At 46.1% G+C, this 19,419-nt stretch overlaps 1 long non-coding RNA gene across 2 annotated transcripts; it reads right to left on the bottom strand.

Moving 5' to 3' along the window:
- Nucleotides 1–3,452: 3,452 nt before the first annotated feature.
- LOC110258311 lies at nucleotides 3,453–18,976 on the bottom strand. Of its 2 annotated transcripts, none has more exons than XR_002341051.1 (7): nucleotides 18,811–18,976; nucleotides 8,452–8,927; nucleotides 7,928–8,300; nucleotides 7,764–7,837; nucleotides 7,298–7,391; nucleotides 5,207–5,964; nucleotides 3,453–3,713 (listed from the first exon to the last, which is right to left on the bottom strand). It is a non-coding gene; the product is annotated as an uncharacterized LOC110258311 (long non-coding RNA). The 2 variants fall into 2 exon arrangements; XR_002341052.1 differs by having other exon boundaries at nucleotides 8,452–8,924.
- Nucleotides 18,977–19,419: the final 443 nt, after the last annotated feature.

The raw sequence follows: 19,419 nt of genomic DNA, 5'->3' as shown, positions 1-19,419 counted from the left end.
CCTTTGGCCAGTTACCTTGTTTTATGTTTCACACCTGACCAGGTCTAGGGCCCTCCCCTGATCTGCATGCACATCTTTTGGCCAAGACGGATTGAAAGCATAGCACAGCGAGGAGGTTATCCAGACTTATTATGGCCTGGCACGTCTCCTTTTCTGACGCAGGTCTCTCTGCACATGCGTCGTTGGCATCTCCCTGACCCTGAGGGTAGGGAGTACGGGACTTCTTTGTTCTGTCCAGGCAGGGCTCAGCCTCTCTTTTGACCCTGTCATTACAATTGTTGAACAGTTTACAGAAGACAAGTACCAGTTATTTGCTTTATGCCTGTTGCCTGTTATTTCTGTGTTGAAGCATAGATTGGTGGCTGGTTGTAAAGGTTTATCTTGGAGTCCATCTCTCTCCTGCCTCAAGAAGTGTAAATAAGAGGCTAGTTGCAAAGGTCTATCCTGGAGCCCATCTATCTCCTGCCTCAAGGGGACTCTCCTTTCCTGTAACCCCAGAAAAATAGCTCCGGCATGGAAATGTCTAGAAGGAGTTTAGATCTCTAGTTTTACCACATTGATACTGTTAGGAAGTCCTCATTCCCTGAGGAATTCAGGAGAATTAGCCAGAAACCCAGTCTGGAACTCTCACTTTGGGGAGACCTGTAGCCAGGTAGCCAATTGTCTCCTTTTATCTAAGTAGGTTTGCATTTTCGATGTGGTATTAACAGAGACACAACAGGAGCCATTGGCCAGTACACAGCTCCTTTTTTTTTTTTTTCTGCTAATGTCTGATCTAAAGCAATTTCATTGTCTTAAAAATTAATAATTGCAAGAGGATACCTTGAAACCATGAAGTTGCAGCAACGGCTGTCAGCCAATATTGCTTTAAGAATGGCTATTGGCAGCCCGGATCTGACACAGCTCAGAAAACTCAAGTTCCCAGCAATACAAGGACTTGTCTGAAATCAACAGTCATAATGCCACTTAGCATTACTTTGGGTTTTGTTTTGTTTTATTTCCTTTTGTCTTTTGTCCTTTTAGGGCTGCATCCATGGCATATGGAGGTTCCCAGACTAGGGCTCTAATCAGAGCTGTTGCTGCTGGCCTACACTGGAGCCATAGCAATGCCAGATCCTAGCCGTTTCTGTGATCTACACCACAGCTCACGGCAACCCTGGATCCTTAACCCACTGAGCGAGGCCAGGGATTGAACCCACAACCTCATGGTTCCTAGGCAGATTCATTTCCGCTGAGCCCTGATGGGAACTCCAGCATTACTGTGGTTTTTCAAAAATTTTAAAATATTTTTATTTTTCTATTATAGTCAATTTACAATATTCTATCAATTTCTGCTGTACAGCAAAATGACTCAGTCATATATAAATATATATATATACATTCTTTTTCTCACATTACCTTCATCATGTTCCATCACAAGTGACTAGATGTAGTTCCCTGGGCTGTATGTACAGCAGCACTTAGCATTACTTAGTAGCTGTGGTCTGAACCATGGCAACTCCATTTTGACTTTTTTTTTTTTTTTTTTTGTCTTTTTGCCATTTTCTTGGGCTGCTCCCGTGGCATATGGCGGTTCCCAGGCTAGGGGTCGAATCGGAGTTGTAGCCGCTAGCCCAGGCCCAGAGCCACAGCAACGAAGGATCCGAGCCGCGTTTGCAACCTACACCACAGCTCACGGCAACACCGGATCCTTAACCCACTGAGCAAGGGCAGGGACCGAACCCGCAACCTCATGGTTCCTAGTCGGATTCGTTAACCACTGAGCCACGACGGGAACTCCTCCATTTTGACTTTTAATAGTGTTTTTCCTTAATGTCCCGAGCCGATATCACTGTTAATGATTTTACTGTTTTTCTAGATACGAGGAGATGCAAGAACTAGGCTGATAAAATCATTTCCTAAAAATATCTAACTATCCGAAGATCTGTTCTGCCCCTTTTCCCAGAGCACAGACAGCCTCACTCCTGATCACTGCCCTGAGCTCTTTCAGGGGATGTTGAGGGTGGGCAGCTGCAGGGGCTCATGACGCAATCCACGTAGAGGCGGATGGCAAGTGCCATCTCCAGGTCACAGGGCTCCCCCAGGGTCATACCTTTCACCATAGTTTTGGGCAGCATTTCATGACCATTTTGTCCTCTGTACTAGGACTGCTCATTGCCAGGTCTAGCAAAGAGTTCATTGACAGGCCACAGAATGTGCTATGGCTGGACTAGGCCTTATTAACAGTTGCCAAAAGTCTCTGGACCACCCGTCTACTAGTCTGTTAGGATCCATGAAAATATTCCCTCTTGTTGCTTCTTCCCACAGCAAGAGTCACACCGTTGTAGTCATTGGTCTGGTAAAGAACTGTGTATGTGGGAGTTCTCATTGTGGTGCAGGGGCAACAAATCCGACTAGCAACCATGAGATTTCAGGTTTGATCCCTGGCCTTGCTCAGTGGGTTAAGGATCTGGTGTTGCCACGTGCTGTGTGTGGTGGTGTAGGTCACAGACATGGCTCAGCTCCTGCCTTGCTGTGGCTGTGGTGTAGGCCGGCTGCTGCAGCTCTGATTTAACACCTAGCCTGGGAATCTCCATATGCTGTGAGTATGGCCCTAAAAGGCAACAAGAAACAAACACCGAGACAGTTTTGGCTGAAAGAAAAAAAAAAAAGGGTTTATTGCTTTGCCAGGCAAAGGAGGCCACAGCAAGCTTTGAAGACTGCTTTAATTCTTCCCTGGGAAGAATTGCAGGGAGCTTTATAGTAAAAAGGAGAAGAACAGGCTTTCAGATAGGAATCAGGATTGGGGCAGACATGCATTCTTCTTTCTTTGGGGGAATCGTGGTCATTGACGCTGGCGTCAGGAGGTCTTGGCCTGATCTCGATGGTGGTCTCCTGGGTTATTGCCTAGAATAACAGCACTTGCAAAAAGGGCGAATTGACCAGAGATTGGAACAAACTAGGAAAGTTCCTGAAAAACAATCTTTAACCCACAGGCAATTGTGCTCAGGGTGCTTAAATCTTTAGCTTATGAATGATTGTGTTTAGGGTGCAATTAAGCCAGGGAGAAGCCCAAAGAAGGACGCTAAGCTGTTCAGTTTTAAAGTTTTCATTTCTAAAAGAAGCTTAAGGAATTGTCTGTGTCGTTATGTGTCTCCCTTGAGAGGGACCCAGGACCCTGCCCCGAGGCTGTACTATTGTCTCCTGACTATTCGCCTGGTCTCTGCATCCCCTTCCTTCCCTGCTCAGCAACTGTCTGAACCTGCCCCTTGGAACTCAGGGAAGGTATGGAGGCTGAAGGAGGCCCATTTCCTAAAACCAAGAAATGGGGGACCCAGAAAGGCTGTTGTGCCCAGGAGCCCCACAGAGCCCTGCTCGGTTACAAGTTAAGCACTGAAAATCTGAGGATTCTCTTCACTATAGGCTAGGCCAGGACAACAGACTTCCGTACCTTTTAAGAATCACAAGATCCATTTCCATTCTTTGAAAACGTTTTATTATTAAAATGTCTAGCGAACACAGATATACTGGGGTACCAGCCCTCCCATCCTGGATACCAGGTAGCTTCAGCCTTGGCAGGCATGGGACACATGCCTTGGCAATTTGTGTTGGCTTGTTACACATCCTTGTCAAATCTCAGGGGGTCTTGTGCTGGGGATGGAGGAAGCTCAGACAGCATGGTCGCAGGTAAAAGACCTCCCCAGTTGCTGACACGGGCACAGCGACACAAATCCCTGCATACAAGAGAGGGCCAGTGTGGGCTGCAGGTTCTTGCCACCTCTGATTCTGGTTGCACCCTCTACACCTGCCATGTCGGTGGGCTGGGATCACAGCATGCTGCATGTGCCCATCTGGACAATGCACATGGCGTGGCCATTTAAGGACAGGCTGAGTAATGCGGGGCCAGCGATTAGCCTCCTCCTTGGGCAAGGAGAACCATCGAGAACTTTTCCTCTTTTGGATTCTTGTCCTAAGATAAGGATATAGAGGAGGTTTGGAGGAAAAAGTTGCGAGAAAAAAATTTTTTTTTTTCTTTTGTCTTTTTTGTTGTTGTTGCTATTTCTTGGGCCGCTCCCGCGGCATATGGAGGTTCCCAGGCTAGGGGTCCAATCGGAGCTGTAGCCACCGGCCTATGCCAGAGCCACAGCAATGCGGGATCCGAGCCGCGTCTGCAACCTACACCACAGCTGACGGCAACGCCGGATCGTCAACCCACTTAGCAAGCGCAGGGACCGAACCCGCAACCTCATGGTTCCCAGTCGGATTCATTAACCACTGCGCCACGACGGGAACTCCCGGGTCTATTCTTATAACTCAATCTCTGCCCTCAATAAATTGAGGACTCCTCTCACATTCAGCTCTGGTAATTATTAAGTTCTTTGAGTTAAGTAAGCTGGCTGCTTACCTCTCTAATATAACAGAACCTTCTCTCTGCAGCAGGAGAAAGGCAGGAACTTGGCACACCATGCGGTGCTCTCTATTGTCGGCAACCTCCGCTCTCAAAAGCAATCCAGTCTGGAGCTCCCGCGGTGGCTCAGTGGTTAACGAATCCGATTAGGAACCACGAGGTTGCAGGTTCGATCCCTGGCCTTGCTCAGTGGGTTAAGGATCCAGCTTCGCCGCGAGCTGTGGCGTAGGTCGCAGAGGTGGCTCGGATCCCGTGTTGCTATGGCTCTGCGGAGGTCGGCAGCTACAGCTCCTATTCAACCCCTAGCCTGGGAACCTCCATATGCCACAGGAGCAACCCAAGAAAATGGCAAAAAGACCAAAAAAAAAAAAAAAAAAAAAAAGCATCCCAGTCCAAGACAATATTTATGATTTATATACTGGCTCATACTGTCCCAAACAGAGAAGGTTCTTGGCTTAGCAGTGCCCTGGGTCAGGTATCAGCAAAAAATTGTTTCCAAAGGCTCAGAGAGTAGGTGAAATCTGTTTCTTAGAAACTATTCAACTGCTTTTTATAATGTGAAAACAGCCACAGACAATAGACATAGCACTATAGATGCATAATTAGGCATGGCTCATACCAAAACAGGTGGCAGGCTGGACTGGATCTGCAGGCGCTTATTTGCCAACTACTAGTCTATATCATAATGACTCCATATGCCCGCTCTCTCAGCCTCACCATTGTATGACAGACCTCCTTCGCTTTTCAAGGGAGTGCCAAGAACTGGTGAGAACAGGTGGGAGATGGAGGGTAGGGTGAAGGAAGCAGAAAGAACCTTACATTAACGACCAGGTCCCTGGCATCCATGAGAAGGGAGCCTCCAGCTTTTGTTCCATTCTCCATCAATATCTGACTACAAAAGGGGAAAACAAGTAGCCCCAGATGACCTGAAAACATACATGTCAGGAGCATTAAAAGAGCATCCATAGACAGAGCTGGGGTCCTCAAGGAAATGGGCATTATATATAAGACGAGGATGGAGACCCTAAAACAGACACAAAAGGATCGATGCCAGGGAAAAATGGCCAAAAAAGAAAGACAAGCTGGGGAGAAGGCCAGACATGAAACCCGTGAAGTCCTTTGCAACTTGAAGGGAAAAAGGCATTCCCACTCAAAAATGACTCGTCTTGGGCCACAAAGTTTGGACAGCATCCGTGTGGTCAGCCTTGCTGGGTGGTTCACTTAGAGAAAAGGCTGAGGCCACCACATCGCATTGTACCTGGGGCACAAGTCAGACCTGACAGCATCTTCTAAGAGGACAGCAAAGGTCTATGTCAATACATGTCTTCTGCTTTCTTTGATTTCCTAACACTCCACGCTGGGTTTCAAAGCGGAGACCACAGTTTTCCCACGGCACACTCCCCATTTAGCATCCTTGAAACACTGCTGCTTGCTTTGGGTGATACAGGTAGAAACTGTCTGAAAAATACACCTGGAACATAAGGCAGCCCAGATTCTGAACCATCTGCGGAGGACAGTGGAGATGTGGCAACGATGAGTGGATAGGTATGAAATGAAGGGACATCCTAAGAAACATCCTGAAAATAAAGAAAAATGCTAGCTGAGGGCAGGATGTAACAGAGTGAGCGACTGTAAGAAACAGCAGAGAGATTACTGGGTCTCAGTCCTGTTAAACTTCATCCATCCACAGTCCAACAAAGGGCTCCAGCACCTTCTGCCTGACCTCAGTACTGGAATATCAGACTTACCTTTGATTTTTAGCCCTCTCCGCTCTTCCAAAATAAACTTTCTAGTACTCCTTGGCTTGTTTAACTCCTTCGACTTTAGAAAAGCCCTTCCCTGTATTTTTCCTCACCTTTCAGTAGCTTTTCTACCAAATCCAACGTAGCAGCTGAGCCGTCCATGCACATATATTTACGAAGGCTCTGGCCCCAAGATGGCAAAAGCTATAGTGCCAGTTCTCATGACAAAGAGTCGTTTCTACAAGAAACCCCTTTGTCCCCAGCCCACCCTTGGAGAAACAGACTGCTGTGTTAAAATAGTTGGAAAAACTAAGAATGTTCTTTTCTTTTTTGGTCTTTTTAGGGCTGCACCCAAGGCATATGGAGGTTCCCAGGCTAGGGGTCGAACTGGAGCTGTAGCCACCGGCCTACACCACAGTCACAGTAACTTGGGATCTGTGCCATGTCTGCAAACTACACCACAGCTCGAGGCAACCCCGAATCATTAACCCACTGAGCGAGGCCAGGGATCGAACCTGCAACCTCATGGATACTAGTCAGATTTGTTTCCACTGAGCCACGACGGGAACTCCCCAACAATGTTATTTTCTTTTTTTTTTCTTTTTTTTTTTCGCTATTTCTTGGGCCGCCCCTGCGGCATGTGGAGGTTTCCCAGGCTAGGGGCCGAATTGGAGCTGTAGCTTCCGGCCTACGCCAGAGCCACAACAACGCGGGATCCGAGCCACGTCTGCAACCTACACCACTGATCGTTAACCCACTGAGCAAGGGTAGGGACCAAACCCGCAACCTCATGGTTCTTAGTCGGATTCGTTAACCACTGCGCCACGACGGGAACTCCCAATGTTATTTTCTTATTTCATTTACAACTTCTTAAAAAAAGGCAGGTTCAAAGAACTATTTGTACACAAAAAGTTTTGGTGATATATAAAACCTAAGACTAAATTCCTTTCCCTTTTATCCTTCTAAACATGGGTGTTTTTGTCACTTGATATTTCTTTAAGTTCTGCCCCTAATGAATATACCTTCTCATGCCTCGTCTAATCTCAGGGGAAAAAATTCTAGTTCCCAACTTTCCTGTTCTCTCTCTGGTTCCACTCTCTTGATATTGGGATGGTGTAAGCATGGCCCTTTAGAGCTGCAGTTGGCAGAGATATAGAAAGATACTCACCAGGTGACAGAACCAGTACCTGAGCCAAGTCCCATTAAGGTTTGAGGCTGGATCTCCAGAATTGGAGCTTGGATCTGAAAAAATACACAACATCCTACAGGGGGAAAGTAGATACTTATTTAGGGTCTTGGTAAATATGAACCGCTTAGATCTGATGTTGCTATGGCTGTGGTACAGGCTGGCAGCTGTAGCTCCAGTTAGACCCCTGGCCTGGAAACTTCCATATGCCACAGGTGTGGCTAAAAAAGAAAAAGAAAAGAAAAAACAAAAAACAAAATAACTTTTCTTGGACCACAAGATCCTTTTACAGGATAAAGAGACCTCTTAAAAAAAAAAAAAAAAAAAAAAAAAAAAAAAAAAAAAAAAAGCACATGCAATTTCCCAAGTAACCTACCCCAGAAGATTCCTTTATGAATAAGGGGACTGACCCTAAAGAGATTGTGGTTGAAAGTTGAGGGAACGTCACCTGATGGAATGCCCTGGAGACTGCTGCAAAGCCACCATCCAGTCTTGCTGTCATATACATCAGGCTCAGTCCCTCTATTTAAGAGATTGTGAAATTACTTCTTGCATTTCATTTCCCACTGTTTTTAACTTGGTCTACTCGTTAATTAAATTCTTGAACCTTACCTGCGTTTTCCAAGAATTTTTTCTCAAAACGTATAGCACATCTTTGCAACTCTTCCGGCTCTACAGATAAATGCTGTCTCCAGAGATAACTGGTCAGTGCTTGCACCTGCTTCTCCATATTGGCCATCGAGCTCTCTAGGGACCAAGAATGAAAGCGGAATCACATGCACGCAGGCCCAGTCTACGCTTCTCTAGCCTCCACTTCCCATCGTTACTCATCCAGCAGTAATAACGGCGCGGCATCAACCAACGCTTGCGGCGGGCGCACGAGCGACAACTGCAGGATGCCAGGGTGCCGGCGATGGGGCTTCTTCCCCAGGAAATCGAACTTGTAAACCACCTGGGATACGCCGGGCACGAGGGCAGCGAGCGCCTGCAGACCGGGAAAGAAGAGCTGATTGGGAGGCAGAAAGGATGGCTGTGGACCCTTGCTAAGGGAGGGGCTGCCGAGAGCGCGCCTCCTCGGAGCGCGGCTATTCCCGAGATCCACAGCCTCTCCGAAGGCAGGGAAAGTAGGCACTCACCCTGGGGAGCAACTCCAAGGCCATGGCGCCAACCGCGTAATGTCAACAGACACCCAAGTCCTCTCGCGGTCGCCACGGCGCCTGAAAGAACTGGAAACCTACATTCAGGTGCCAATGACCCGCCGTCTCACTCGCAGCAGCGAACATCCTCCGCGGAGCATCGACACGGAGCCCAATCAGCCAATGAGGAGGGCGAGTGCTTACTAGTAGCCAATAAACAATCGATATGTAAATCACCTTGGAGACAGTTCGTGTCCCTCAGTTCCATCTAACCAGCGGGAAGCGGGGTGGTCTCAACGTTGCGTTGGGATTTGTCCCCGGGTCCAGAAATCGAGAGCGCGAAAGGTAGGGGCGGACTCTGTCCAGGGACGTGGAGAAACGCTTCATAGACAGGCGAGGAGTTTGGGCGTGTGTTAGCTACCTGTGTTCTCTGTTTTTCTTTCTGGAGAACTCTGAAGTCTTGGAGTCTTTGCCTACTTGTGTGAAAAGGAGAGATGAAATAAAAACCAGCACAACATTGTAAATCAACTATCTTTTGAATTTCAAAAAGAAAAAGCACGTTGTCCCCGTTGTGGCACAGCGGAAACGATCTGACTAGCATCCATAAGGATCTGACTAGCATTCATAAGGATGTGGGTTCATCCCTGGTCTCACTCAGTGGGTTAAGGATCAGGCGTTGCCTTCAGCTGTGGTGTAGGTCATAGACGTGGCTTGGATCAGGAGTTGCTGTGGCTGTGGAGTAGGCTGGCAGCTGTAGCTCCATTTGATTGGACCCCTAGCCTGGGAACTTCCACATGCTGCAGGTGCAGCCCTAAAAAGCCAAGCAGAAAACAGGACAAAACAAAAAAACACCCCTGAGCAAGTTTCCTGGTGGCTCAGTAGGTTAAGAATCTGGCACTGGCACTGCAGTGGCTCGGGTCACTGCTGTGGCTCAGGTTCCATCCCTGGCCTGGGAATTTACATATGCCATAGGCATAAGCCAAAAGCAAACCAAAAATACCTAAATAAATCACAATACGTGTCCACTCTTAGTTGGTTGGCATCCCTTTGACTTGTCCCACATGCTTTAGAGCTATAAGCAGCTTCCTATCATTACTCAGCCTTTCCACCAACCGAGGACCACAACCAGGGCCAGACCCCCACAAGGGAACAGAGTTCCCATCCCTGGCTCCTTGTCATCAACCTAAAGGAAACCTTTTGTGTGTTTGTTCATTATGTTTTTAAACATTGCAATTTTTCAAAACTTTCTTAAAATGCTTAGGAGAGTAAAGATCATACGATGTGACAGGGGACAGATGTAAGTGGCTTAGAGCAGACACTCCCCCGTAGGAAAAAATAATGCAAGGAGTATTTCCTTGCGAGGTTGGGGATGGGAGCTGCAACAGCATGTCTACACTGAAGGATATCACTCACTAAGTTAAGCTGTGCTGTCATCTCTGAAATCTGGCAGAAAGGGAAAATAGTGATCATGTGTATAAAATAGGTAAAGGAAAATTCCCACATCCTCATGGATTCTAGTCGGATTGTTTCCACTGGGCCAGGAAGGGAATCCTGAGCAGGCAGTTTTGTTTCACCATCGGTGAGGTATGTAAACTAACATTCCGTTAACACTCTAACCAGAAACAAAGAACAAGGACTTTAAGGAGAACGAGTCCCCACCCTGGCAATCCCATGCGCTTGAAAGAGCTCATCGGGAAAGGCCACTACCACCCAGGGCAACCTTTCAGTTATCAGCTCGCAGGTCGCTGTCCTGAGTAGGGGGAAGAACTGAACTGCTCAGCGGTAGGAGGAAGGTTAACCAAGTGATGGCACCGGTGTAGGATGGCAAACGCTGCGGCCCTAAGTCACACCCCAGGAGAACGTTCACGGGAGTGGGAAAACATTCCCTTTTATATTGCGGAGCCAAAAAAGCAGAACATGAAATTATATGTATCATATGATACATTTGAGTTTTAAATATCATTAGAAAAAAAAATACCAGTTGGAAATGTGCAAATACAAAGAACGTCCTAGGTTGGTTGCCCTAAACTGACCAGATTTTTCCCATATTTCCTATCATTTCTGGATTGAGTATACATGTGCTGCTTCTCTAAGTACAAACAAGGTTTTCAATGTTATTTCTTATTATTAAAATTATTACCCCCTAGGAGTTCCCGTCATGGCTCAGTGGAAACAAATCCAACTAGGATCCATGAGGACACACGTTTGATCCTTGGTCTCGATCAGTGGGTTAAGGATCCGGTGTTGCCATGAGCTGTGGTGTAGGTTGCAGATGCGGCTCAGAGTTGGTGTTGCTGTGGCTGTGGTTGGAGGCCGGCAGCGGCAGCTGTAGCTCGAGGATTCGACCCCCAGCCTGGGAACCTCCATGTGCTTCGGGTGTGGCCCTAAGAAGACTAAAATAAAATAAAATAATTAAATAAAATAAAACATTCTCCCTTTCAATCAGACATTCTGAGGTCCTTTCCAGCCTCACGAGATCCTTTTCTTGCCTAGAAGTTAGGACTCTTCCTGGAGGCAGATGCGTTTGCTAGAGGAATGTTTGGAATCCCAGGGCTGCTCAGAGAATTCTTGACTACTTTTTAGGGGGCCAGCTCCCTTCTTTTCCCCAGGCACCCCTCAGAATAAATGCTTTCCTCTCTACCTAACTGAAATTTTCTCTTTGTTTTTCAAAAGGCTGATTGTGAACACACACCATCTAAGGCCTCTCTCCCCCCCACCGCCCCCGCCACAAGGGCTTTTAAGATATACTCTCTTAGAAAATTGAAATATGCAGCACGAGGATAACTGCAGTTGCCATGCTGTTGGTACATCTCCGTGACTTACTCATTTTATAACTGGAAATTTAGACCTTGTGACTCCCCATATTTTGCCCACCCCTGCCCCCCAATCCTCTAATTTTAATTTTTTTTTTTCGCTTTTTAGGGTCGCACCTGCAGCATTTGGAAGGTCCCAGGCCAGGGGTTGAATCAGAGCTACAGCTGCTGGCCTACACCACAGCCACAGCGATGCGGGATCCAAGCCTCGTCTGCGACCTACACCACAGCTCACGGCAACAGTGGATCCCCAACCCACTGAGCAAGGGCAGGGATCAAATCCACAACCTCACGGATAGTAGTCAGGGTAGGTTTCACTGTGCCACAATGGGAACTCCCATGAAAACCCTCTACTTTTGATCCAAGAGTATTTTTTTCCAAGATAAATCATTATTCACTTCTCTTGGCCTCCTGCCATTCTTCTTATGAGGCAAAGCTTGGTGTCAGGAAGGACACACCATATTAGGAGAGCACAGAGTATCATTCAAAGTCCTGATGTTGTTAAGCTGTGGCAAAACAGGAGGAAAAGGCAAAGAATTCCATCTAGCATCAGATGGGACTGGCAGTGGCTGCTGTTGTTCCTTATGGGAGGCAGGGCAGGTCCTCTCAGTACATTTGCCTACAAAGATGACACTGTTTATCAGGCTCATCTTCGGAAGAGGGAGTAAATGGATCTATATGTACACATGAGAAAGTGGCATCAGGCCCTTTCCGCATTCTTGGGCAGCAATCCAATAGAAACGAATCTCCACTTCCACGGGACTCTGAGGCAAGCAAAGCTTTTTAGTAGAAGAGATAGCTTAGGGAGTTCCCATTGTGGCACAGCAGTAAGGAATCCAACTAGGATCCACGAGGATGCGGGTTCAATCCCTGGCTCTACTCTGTGGGAAGGGGATCTGGCATTGCCGTGAGCTGTGGTGTAGGCCAGCAGCTGTAGCTCCAATTCCACCCCTAGCCTGGAAACTTCCACATGCCGCACCTGCAGCCATAAAAATAAATAAATTAATTAATTTAAAAAATAAAGGCTCCTGGGACGAGAGGAGACAAAAAGCACATGACCCACACATGCTTGAAATCTCCATCCTTTGCTCATCGACCGCATATGCTGATAGAATCAATGACCCCGAGACATATGAAGAGCCTGGAGTCGAATGTGCTTCTTCTCAAGCCTCCTTCCTATGGTGTGACGCCTCTGTACCAGAAATAGCTCCCTAACTTCCATGTAATCCTCTCCCTCCCAATCCCCCTTCCAAAGTCCTGGCAAGAGCACTTGAGTTGAAAGCAGCAGAGAATCAATGACAGGTGGGATGTCTTCTGTTTAAAGGAAGGAGCACAGACAGAATGACCTTCTAAAGGCAGAGCTAAAAAATTTATTTTGCCCTCATTTCAGCAAAATCACTGTTTTTTTTTTTTTGTTTGTTTGTTTTGCTTTTGTTCTTTGCTTTTCAGGGCTGCACCCAAGGCATATGGAAGTTCCCAGGCTAGGGGTTACAGAATCAGAGCTACAGCTGCCGGCCTACACCACAGCCACAGCAATTCAGGATCTGATCTACGTCCATGGCCTACACCACAGCTCACTGCAATGCTGGATCCTTAATCCACTGAGCAAGGCCAGGGATGGAACCCTCATGCTCATGGATCCTAGCTGGGTTCCTTAACCGGTGAGCCACAAAGGGAACTCCACTGTGTTCTTTTTTTTTTTTTTTTTTTGCATTTTTAGGGCCGAACCCATGGCATATGGAGGTTCCCAGGCTAGGAGTCAAATCGGAGTTGTAGCCACAGCCACAGCAATGTCAGATCCGAGCCACGTCTGTGACCTACACCATAGCTCACAGCAATGCCAGATCCTCAACCCCCTGAGTGAGGCCAGGGATGGAACCCGCAACCTCATGGTTCCTAGTCGGATTCATTTCTGCTGCACCACAATGAGAACTCCTGGGTCCTTATAGTCTAGATTTTTGCATAATTTATGTTCTTTGGACAACAATAGATGTCAAATTAGCCAATTTTTCTTGAATAATTGTAGTTATTTTAAAAATGAATTTAATTTGAAAATATTTTGTTCTGTTAAGTCCATAGCAACTGGTATTGTCAGTACAGTTCTTAAAGCAATACTTAGAACAGGTAGTTTTACAGAGCGTGTTCTAACTCCATCATGGGGTTGCATGTGTTAATTGAACATTATCACATCACATATTAAGGATTATTTTAACTGTACTATATAAAGTGCTTTAACGTCTATTGTGATTTTTACCACTTCCTAAAGCAATATCTAAATACACAGAGAATTATAAAAAATTAGTATCAAGTTGACGCATGTTGTCCAAACCTACATATATACACATTTAAGAGGAAAGAGATTGTTGACCATTACAAAATGTGCCTCAGCTGCCATGTACAGTTATTGGGAATATTGTGCTAATTTCTGAGTACCTGCAGACCTGTGCATCGGAACCCAAGGGGTAAAGGAAAATGGGTGCTCGGCCCCGTGATATGTCATGACATGAGAATGCATCCCAGGAGTTCCTGTCGTGGCTCAGCAGTTATAAACACAACGAGGAACATGAGGATGCAGGTTTGATCCCTGGTCTCGCTTGGTGGGTTAAGGATCAGGCGTTGCCTTGAGCTTTGGTGTAGGTCACAGACTTGGCTGGGATCTGGTGGTGCTGTGGCTGTGGCGTAGGCCTGCAGCTGTAGCTCTGATTCGACCCCTGGCCTGGGAACTTCCATATGCTATGGGTGTGGCCCTAAAAATACAAAAAAAAAAAAAAAAATGCATTGCAGTCATGCTCTCTGAAAGAAAGAATTTGGCAAGTTCATCTTTTCATTTACCTACATGCTTCTGCTGCCTCGTCCCTGTACTTGGAAACAGGGTCTGCGTATGTCTCCTCTCCTGGGAGAGGCACAATCTATTAGCAGTCTCGTCATTCAGACCTAGTCACCTTTAAGGATGTGGAAAAGCGTGTCCCTTGGATTAGAGCCATGTCAGTCCCTAAAGCAGAGGTTTAGGCGTATAGGTTGCAGTGGATCCTAAGTGACAGAGGCACTTCTGTTTTCCATAATAAATGCATTATGCACGTGTCTACATCACTTACATATGGGACTTTCCTTAACTCGAGGCCCAGAGAAGGGGCGCCTCGTTCCTGGGGCTCTGGCTGTATCTTCAGCAATTAGACAAAATCCGGCAGGTGCACATAGCAAATTCCTAGTCAGAGCTGTGTCTGATCGAACATTTTTTGAGTGAATTGGATGAGTTCCTGAAAGAGCTATATTGCTGGCTCTCTGGCTATCTTATAGTTAGTGAATTTTTTTTTTTTTTTTTTTTTTTTTTTTAAAGAAGAGTTTAGTCAGAGGACAGATAAGAGAGAGAAAGTTTTCAGGGCAGGAAAAGTTTAGGGTGGTCAGCCAAGAGACGTGTTTAGAAATGTTCTCCAAACAAAGTACAGATGAACTCTCGTGTTGACTGTGTGTGGACCTAAGAAAAATAGTGTCTGCTTGAAGCATGAGGGCCGGGCCCGGCGTTCAGACTGAAAAAAAATCTTGTTTCTTCAGAGATCCAGGGATCAACAGCTCGGGCCTAAGACGGGGACTGGCAGTCCGTGCAACTTCGAAATGAACTGGAGCAGCTTCAAAGCCTGAATGGTGGGTGCGATTGTGGCAAGCCAAATTGGGTGGCTTGAGATAGTATCTATAAATTTTCCCTAATGCTCTCTAGTATGTACTGGGAAAAGTCATTGTCACCAGGGTAGGAAAAAAAGCCCTTTACACAACCATCTATCAGAGGAAACGGGAGAGGCCTCCCTTGTACCAGGGATGCATAGAGATAGAATGAGATCTCAGGCCACGATTTTTGGAGAAAAAGACGTTGCCCTTCACGTTTAGGTCACAGCGGCTTCACCAATGGACAGCAAAGCTGGCTAAGAAGGTTTCAGCGTGGGCATGTCCTTGACCTGTGCTCTGGCAACGCTGGCTTTCCCTCCCCATCTAGAGGTTTAAGGGGAGACGTTCTGGAGAACAGACTTGGCAAATTTCATGGGATAGATGGGATGGACTTTTCTCATGGACGTACAGTATTCCAGACATTTTAGGCATCTACCAAGAAAATAAAGTCTGTACGGTGGAAAATCTTAACTATCTTGGACCTTGCAGCAAGCTTAGGTGGTCTGCTGCCCTCTGGGGCTCGTTGAAATGGATCTTCTTGCTCAAGACACAAGTGCCTCATTCAACAGCAAGGTTGGGCCTGTGGCTCCTTGCTTAAGGGGAGAAAGAAATTTGGCTGTAGCCTTGGTAAGCTGTCAGGAAATGATAACTAAGGTATAAAGAGATAGTTTAAGGTGTTCCTGTCGTGGTTCAGTGGTTAACGAATCTGACTAGGAAGCATGGGGTTGTGGGTTTGATCCCTGGCCTTGCTCAGTGGGTTGATGATCTGGCGTTGCCGTGAGCTGTGGTATAGGTTGCAGACGTGGCTCGGATCCTGTGTTGCTGTGTCTGTGGTGTAGGCTGGTGGCTACAGCTCTGATTAGACCCCTAGCCTGGGAACCTCCATATGCCGCGGGAGTGGCCCTAGAAAAGCCAAAAAGAAAAAAAAAAAAAGAGAGAGATAGTTCAAGACTTGGGGTTGCCAAGGGGGCGGGGAGGGAGTGGGATGGACTGGGAGCTGGGGGTTCGTAGATGCAAACTATTGCATTTGGAGTGGATGAGCAATGAGGTCCTGCTATACAGCACAGGGAACTATATCCAATCACTTGTGATAGAACATGATGGCCGATAATATGAGGAAAAGAGTATATATATGTATGACTGGGTCACTGTGCTGTATAGCAGAAATTGACAGAATATTGTAAATCAACGATAACAGAAAAAATAAAATTCTTTTAAAAACTTGAAAAAGAGAGAGTTTACATTAGAGGATTATAATGAGTGAAATAAATAAACATTGGACACAACCACTATGGAAAGCAGTAGGGAGGGACCACAGAAAACTAAATATAGAATGACCATATGACGCAGCAATCCCACTCTTGGGCATATATCCAGACAAAATTTTCCTTGAAAAAGGCACATGCACCCGTATGTTCACTGCAGCACTATTCACAATAGCCAAGACATGGAAACAACCTAAATGTCCATCGACAGATGAATGGATTAAGAAGATGTGGTACATATACACAATGGAATACTACTCAGCCATAAAAAAGAACAAAATAATGCCATTTGCAGTAACATGGATGGAACCAGAGACTCTCATACTGAGTGAAGGAAGTCAGAAAGAGAAAGACAAATACCCTATGATATCACTTATATCTGGAATCTAATATACGGCACAAATGAACCTTTCCGCAGAATAGAAACTCATGGACTTGGAGAACAGACTTGTGGTTGCCAAGGGGGAGGGAGTGGGATGGACTGGAAATCTGGGGTTAATAGATGCAAGCTATTGCCTTTGGAATGGATAAACAATGAGATCCTGCTGTATAGCACTGGGAACTCTATCTAGTCACTTGTGATGGAGCAAGACGGAGGGTAATATGAGAAAAAGCATGTGTACATGTATGTGTGACTGGGTCCCTTTGCTGTGCTGTAGAAAATTGACAGAACACTGTAAACCAGCTACAATGGAAAAAAATAAAAATCATTAATAATGATTATAATGGAAAAAAAAAAAAACCCATTGGGGAAACTAACCTCACTAGCAAAGAAATACGTGTTAAGACATTAGGACAGAGTTTCTCCTAATAAAATAGCCAGGTTACGTGACTGTTACATACGGTGACAAGGGCATCGTAAATAGGAGTCAACTTTTTGGAGGGCCTTTTGGAGAGCCTAAAGGATTGTTTGTGCCCTTTGGTCCACGGATCTCAATTTTGCTACTCTATAAACATTTAGAGTCCCTTCCATGTGACAGATAACATTCTAGGTAGAGACAGCAGAGGCTGGTGTTGCAAATTGTGGCCTTCAGGGACTGGCCGCCTTCTGGGGGAAAACACACTAATATTCAGATAATAATAATAATGCAGAGGTGAATGGGTTCAATCCCTGGCCTCACTCAGTGGGTTAAGGATCCAGCATTGTCGCAAGCTGTGCCGTAGGTCATAGACAGAGCATGGCTCTGGTGTGGCTGTGGCTTGGGCTGGCACCTGCAGCTTTGATTTGACACCTAGCCTCAATGCCGTGGGTGCGGCCCTAAAAAGAAAGAGAGCAAAAAACATAAAGAATTTGCCTGGGAGTTCCCCCTGTGGCACAGTGGGTTAAGGACCTGACATGTAGGTTGCAGCTGCAGCTCAGATTTGATCCCTGGCCTGGGAACTTCCAAATGCCACCAGTGCAGAAAGAAAGAAAAAAAGAAAAAGAAATTTTCCAGAAATGCCATGTATATTTAGGGAAATTGTACTTCTTTCCAGGTCTTTGCAAGCTCTTTTATAGACGGGGGGTGGACAGTGAGCTAAGGTTGCCCAACAGGACTTCATCTCCTTCCTGTTCACCAGGGACAGCTCTGGTGGACTCGTGGTGGGTCACTCATTGATCTCTAGTTCTTGGGGGCCTTTACTAAACTGAGACAAAAAGAATCCACTTTTTGGGGGGAGGTGCACAGGTGTGCCATGTGGAAGTTCCCAGGCTAGGGGTTGAATCGGAGCTGCAGCTGCCGACCTACACCACAGCCACAGCAATGCAAGATTTGAGCTCAGTCTGCGACCCACACCTCAGCTTGAGGCAACACCGAATCCTTAACCCACGGAGCAAGACCAGGGATTGAACCCGTATCCTTGTGGATATTGGTCAGGTTGGTTTCTGCTGAGCCACAAGAGGAACTCTGAAAGAATCCACTTTGAACATACTTCTTTACTCATAGAATCAGAACAGACAGAAATAAATGGTCACAAGAATTACTTCTTTCATTAACTCCATGAAAAATATGAGCAGCTGTTCTAGCATGTGTCCTAGAAACACTTCCATGATAATGAGACTATAGAGCCTGCTTGGTTTAGCCTCTTTTCTGAACAGAATTGATTAAATATGGCCAAATCTTTGATCTTGGGCTTCATTTTTCTGGGGTTTTTAATTCTGTGAAAGCATTTTTTTTCCAGATAGTATTTTTCAGCTTAAATCTTGAGATATAGCTGTTTGTAAAAATATGAAATGTATACAACTGGTGGGAAGGGAGGGTACTGGAGTTAGGAGGACACAGATAAATATCTAAGATGTTAATTGTTATGTGTTTATGTTAATGTGATGAATAAACAGTGCTTCAAATCTATGATTTCGTATGTTTGATTCCTTAGAACAAAACTGTGTCAAAAACTGAGGTGATCAAAAGGAAATATGGGAGTTCCCTTGTGGCTATCGGGTTAAGGATCTGGTGGTATCACTGCTGTGACTTGGGTCATTTCTATGGCACGGGTTTGATCCCTGGCCTGGGAACTTCCACATGCCATGGGTGCAGCCAAAAAGAAGAAAAGGAAATATGAGCAAATACTACAGATGGGTGGGAGCTATGGTGCAGAATGTCTGGTGTCAGGGAAACCCTGAGACACACAATCAGGCTTACCTGGGTCCACATCTTAATTTTCCGGTGTCTCAGATTGAGCCCTTCCACCTGTTTCTTTCTTTCTTCCTTTCTTTCTCTCTTTCTTTCTTTTTTGATCTTTAGGGCCACACCTGCAGCATATGGAGGTTCCCAGGTTAGGGGTCCAATCAGAGCTATAGCTGTCGGCCTACCCCACAACCACAGCAACGCCAGATCTGGGCCAGGTCTGTAACCTACAGAGACCTAAAAAGATAAATAAAATAAAATAAGATAAAATAAAAAGACAGATCGGAGTTTGAGTCACAGCTCTTCTGTTCACGACCTCATGACCTTAGTCAGGGAGCTTGCCTTCCCTTTTCTGACAGGGAAACATTTGATTATTTTTTTCTTTTTTCTTTTTAGGGCCACATCCACTATACATGGAGGTTCCCAGGCTAGGGGTCCAATCGGAGTTACAGCTGCCGGCCTGAACCACAGCCACAGCAACGTGGGATCCAAGCCGAGTCTGTGACCGACACCACAGCTCACGGCAACGCCAGATCCTTACTGCATTGAGCAAGGCTGGGGATCGAACCCGCGATCTCATGGTTCCTAGTTGGATTTGTTTCTACTGCACCACAAGGGAACTCC

Source organism: Sus scrofa, unplaced genomic scaffold, assembly GCF_000003025.6.
Source record: "Sus scrofa isolate TJ Tabasco breed Duroc unplaced genomic scaffold, Sscrofa11.1 Contig1878, whole genome shotgun sequence".
Taxonomy (NCBI): domain Eukaryota; kingdom Metazoa; phylum Chordata; class Mammalia; order Artiodactyla; family Suidae; genus Sus; species Sus scrofa.
The sequence above is the reverse complement of the archived record's forward strand: the minus strand, read 5'-3'. Positions and strand labels throughout refer to the sequence as shown.